Raw genomic sequence first — 5,259 nt, forward strand, 5'->3', positions numbered from 1 at the left:
GGCCGATGGCCGAAGGGGAGCATTCGTAGACCGGTGGGCTGCGGCAGGGCGGGACAGGAGGAGGGAGGCATGGCAGGTGAGGGTGGAGTGGAGGGCTGGCAGGCCAAAGCCTCCAGCGAGCAAAGCGGGCGCAGCAGCTTGCGCCCGCTGCACCCTGGGCTGGTCTGAGCCAAGTGGGTGCCGCCGGTTCTATCACCAGCAGCGGTCGCGCCCCTCCTGCGTGCCCAGCGAGCAGCCAGCGGTCCGGCAGGCCAGGCTGCTGCGCGGCCGCCCGGTACCGCCGCCCCCGCCGCCGCCAGGGACGCCAGCTCACCAGAGGCGGCGCGTGAAGATGAGCACCTCCCGCCCGCAGGCCAGCTCCTCAAAGCCAAAGTCTATTGTGATGTTGGTGGTGTTGATGACCTGCGTGTGGGTGGCGGGTGGGGATGGTGAGCGGCGGGGCGGTGGCGCGCGTGCACGTGTGCGTGCTTGCTTGCTTCTTTCGTGCGAGGCAGCCAGCCTGCTTCCGTGGCGACCCCATTCCACGCAAGCGCTCCCGCTGCCGCAACAAGGCCGCCGTGGCTGCGTTCGGCGCTGCGCGATGCGGCGACGAGCGGCGCGGCGGCAGCATGTGCTGGCGGTGTGCCGGCCGCCGGGCGCTCCTCCTGCCCGCCTCACCGTGTCCGCCGTGCGCGACATGTTGCAGCCGAAGCGCACGATGCCGTAGTTGGTGGTGGGGCACAGGGAGCCGTCCTGGCTGCAGCAGTCGCCGCCGTTTGCAAAGCGCTGCACAAAGCGGTCGTCGGTGGTGTTGTCGGGAGTGTCCAGGGTGCCGAAAAACACGCCATCCACGTACAGCTCCTGGTTGTACTTCAGCACTACACCCTGCCCCGAGATGGTGGTGCCGTTGTCGGGCACCTCGATCGTGCCGCACGGCACGGCGGCCAGGCGGCGGCGGGACACGGCGGCGGCGGCGCTGGGCGCAGGGTCGGCGGCCGGCTCCTGCGGGCACACGGGGCGGGGCGGCGGGGATCGCGGGCATGTTGCGGTGGGTCCCGGGGCTTCGCAAGGGAGCAGCGAGCAGGGAGATAGTACTGCGCCGTTCTTGAGAGTTTGGTGGGGCGCGGGGGATGCCATCCACCTACCAGCAGCGCCCGCCTGCCTCCTGCCGTGCACGAACATTTGCGATGGGCCGTGCTACGCTGCAATGGCGGCCCCCTTGAATTTCAATGGACGGCCTCCCTTGATGAGAGGGTCGGGACCCCGGAGGTGCTCCTGGATTGTGCTGGAGCAAGGCTGCACTAGCAGCAGGAGTTCAAGCGCGCGGGCGGTGCCGTTGCGTTGACCGTCGCGCGCGGCAGCGGTACAGCTGCGTTGCTGTCAGGACAATTAGTCGCAGCTGTTAGTGCCACGAAGGGGAGGATTGGGCGGCCACTGTCAGCTAGGTCAGGCAGGCCACAGGTCTGGGGCTGCTGCCAGCGCTTTGCCCCCCAGCGCCAACCGACGCTGGCCTGGCTCCGCCTCAGTATGGCCGGGGGCCCGCTGCCGCTGCCGACCGTGTCTGGCAAGTGGTGGCAATGAAGGTTGTTTGCGCCCTAGCTTTTCAGGGTGGCAACTGGCACCTGAGGAGCATGGAGAGCGCGTTGGGACACGACGTGCACGCAAGGGCCGGGATCGGCGGCTGCGGCGCCAGCCTGGCATCCTCAAACGTCGCCATGCCATTCCGGGGGGTTTGGCATGTTGTGTGGCATTCGTCTTCTTCTTCTTGTGAGGCAAGAACCATCGACACACGCCATGCACAGTGCTTCGGGAGCAGACCGCTGATGAAATCCAGGCAGCCTGATTGGCTGCAGTAGAGGCTCCGTTCCAGCAGCAAGGGAGAGCGCTTTGTCGAAGTAGGGTGCAGCTGAAACTCCGGGACCCGCTGCTCTGGCCGCCAGGGTGCGTTGCCGTGCATCCATACACGGGCAGCAGCTGCAAGACGCAATGCGCAGCCTTCGGAGCGGCCCCGCCTCCCGCTCATCCGCCACTGCCGCCCGCCGCTGTTGCTCCCTGCTGCAGCTGGTGTTCAGGCCCCAAGACTGTCCTATCCTATGCTGCTGCACTCCCTGTTCGTGGCTTTCACGTCCCTGGTCTTCCTGGTCGCCCGCTCCAGGGCCGCCAGCGCGGCCGAAGCCGAGGCGGCGGCGGCCGCCGCCGCCCGCCACGCCCGCCGCCGCGCCGCCAGGCGCTCTCGCGTGCCCACCCCGCCGCCCTGCCCGCAGCCGCCGCCCCCCGGCTCCGACCCGCGGCTGCAGCTGGTCAGCGGCGCGGTCGCGCTGTTGGTTCAGGTGCTGAGGCTGGCCCCGCCGCCGCCGCACACGCCGGGCCGCACCTCATCCTGCGCACTATGTTGCCCTGTTGGCTGTGCTTGCTCACCACACCTGCTCCACCCCGCACGTCCGCTTGGCACCCTCTCCAGCCCCTGCCTCCTCTAAATACCCCCCCGGGTGCATCGCACGACCGCTTGGCAGAGCGTGCCGCGCCGCTGACGCCCGCCCGCCTGCTGGGTGCTGCCACCGCTCGGCGCCCCCTCCCCGCCTCCCTCCCCTCAGGTGCTGTCCATCCTGCGGTGGACGGCGGCTGGATCTCGTGCCCGCCACCTGGCGGGCCTGGCCAACATGGGTTCGGTGATGGTACTGGAGCTGGTACTGCTCATACTGGTCCCCGCGCTTGCTCCCCGCTTCTACCGCCGCCACAGCCAGGCGGTACTGGGCGCCACCCGCCTCGCCTACTTCTCACTGCCGTACATCAGGGACCCGCAGGACGTACAGGCGGTACTGCAGGTACGCCCCGGGCTGGGCGGCGGCTGCGAGGCGGCGGCTGGCCTTGGCAGCAGGCGGGCGGCTCGGTGGTGGGTGTGGGCCGGTGGGTGTGGCGGGTGTGGCGGCGGGCGTGGCGGGCAGGGGGCAAGTGGCGCCTTGGCGGATGCCATCTGAGGCTGAAGCTGGCAGGCAGCTGCCTTGCATGCAGCTGCCAAGGGCGCTGGGGCTGGCGTGACGCGCCCGCCCGCCTGCCTGCTGCACCCCTGCCTGCCTGCCTGCCGTCTGAGCCCACCTCCAGCCCTACTGCCTGCCTGCCTGCCTGCCTGCCTGCAGGGCCAGCCCTCCCAACGCCTGTTTGCTGGTGCCACAGACCTCTTCACCCTGACCCTGGGTGAGCGCAGCACGGGGCGGGCGCGGCTGCAGGGGGCGGCATCTGCGGCGGGCAGCAGGGCTGGCAGCGGGCCGCTCATGGCTGCTGCCGCCGCGGCGCAGCCGCCGCCCGCGGGCCGCTGCCCGTGCTGCACGCTGCTGCCGCTGCCGCGCTGCCTCCCGCCCAGCAGGCCTGACCTCCTTTCTTCCCCCTCCCTGCTAATGTTGCAGCCGCGCGGGGGCTGGCTCTGCTGATGGGGCCGCTCATCTGCCCCCTGCCGCTGCTGCCGCACCTGGCCCTGGCAGCTTACGCGGTGCAGGTGATTGAGCGCCCCCTCTCTCCCCCCCACCCAGCCCATGCTCCGCGCCCACCCGCACCTCCCTGCGCCTCCTGACCAGCGCGACGGCAGCACTGCCCACGCCGCACACGCTGCCCGAGCTGCTGCCAGTCACAGCCTCCGCGTGCCGTGCCAGGCGGAGCTGTGCGAGCAGCCGCCCTCCTTTTCGTGCCCTGCTGTGCTGACCTCCGCGCTCCCTCTCCCGCCTCCTCGCCCGCTGCACACCTCACCCCCCTGCGCTGCAGCGCACGCGCACCACAGCCTACATGTGCGCGCAGCCCATGCTGCAGCACGCCACCTGGCGCCGCCGCATCGCCTGGGTGCACCGCCTGGCGGAAGCGGTGAGGGGGGGGCTGGGAGTTGGTCGCCCCGCTGAGACCGCTGAGCCCGCTGAGCCCGCTGAGCCCGCTGAGCCTGCTGAGCCCGCTGGGCCACATGTTTGATTTTATACAGAAGGTTTTATAAGCTGCCAAAGTCCACCCCAGCAGCCAGCTTGCCAGCCTGTGCGTACAGGGGCCCCCTGCACCTGGCTCACTCCCACCCCCCACTGCTGCCCCTGCAGCTGCCGCTGCTGGTGCCGCGGCTGGCGCTTGCGGGCAGCGGCGGCTTCAGCGGCGTGCAAGGCATCAGCAACGGCGGCATGGGAGGCATGGAAGGTAGCGGCGGCATGGGAGGTAGCGGCAGCGGCATGGGAGGCAGCGGGGGAGGCGGCCGGGCGGAGGAGCTTGACTGCCGAGTGTTTGTGACTTTCTACCAGCTGCTGCTGGGCCTGCTGCTGCCCACCCTCGTCCTGGCGGCCCTCCAGCGCCAGCTGCCGCCAGCCCCCCTGGCGCAGCCGGCGCAGCCGGCGCAGGCGCAGCGGCAGGACCGCACCCGGCGCGGCAGGCGGCATCGCGGGGGCCGGAGCCGAGGAGTTGGCGGCAGCGGCGGGGCCAGCGGGTGTGCCGCCTGGCTGTGCTGGGTGGCGGCGGAGGCGGAGGGCGGGGTGCAGCATCTGTGCGACATGCTGACGGGGCGGGCGGGGCCCCCGCTGCTGGCCGCCGCCGCCTGGTGGGCGCTGCTCAGCTGCGGCTGGGTGGCGGCACTGGCACTGGAGCTGCTGAGCTGGGACCCACCCGGCCAAGCGGCGCCAGCAGGAGCAGCAGCAGCGGCGGCAGCGGCGGCAGGAGCAGCATTAGCAGGTGGCAGCGGGGCGGGGTAGCGCATCGCAACCACCTGCCCCCGCCGCCACGGCCACCGCCTGTGCCTTCTCGGCGGCCCGGCATGCATCTTTCGTTTCCGTCGGTGTTTCGTTTCTGTTTGAGGATTCAACAATTGTTGGGTGATTCAATTTGAAGGCAGGAACACACAGCAGCAGCATGCAGTGCCGCGGTCGACCTGGCCTGCCGCTGCAGCTGTTGCTGTTTTGTTTTGAGGTGATGGGCGATCACAGCTTGCGCGGGCGGCACGGCCTTGGGGGAGGCTTGGGAGGCCGAGGGGATGGCGGCTGTGGCGGCCGCGGCTGTGGCGGCCGCAAGCTTGGCGGCTTTGGTTTGGGTGGCGGTTTGGGCGATGGCGGCTTTGGCTTGGGCGGCGGCTTGGGAGGTGCACGGGAGGGCGGTTTGGGCGATGGTGGCTTTGGTTTGGGTGGCGGCTTGGGATGTGAAGGGGAGGAAGGTTTGGGTGGCCTGGGAAGAGGCGGCGATGGCGGCTTTGGTTTGGGTGGCGGCTTGGGATGTGAAGAGGAGGAAGGTTTGGGTGGCCTGGGAAGAGGCGGCGATGGCGGCTTT

Source organism: Chlorella variabilis, assembly GCF_000147415.1.
Source record: "Chlorella variabilis unplaced genomic scaffold CHLNCscaffold_7, whole genome shotgun sequence".
NCBI lineage: Eukaryota > Viridiplantae > Chlorophyta > Trebouxiophyceae > Chlorellales > Chlorellaceae > Chlorella > Chlorella variabilis.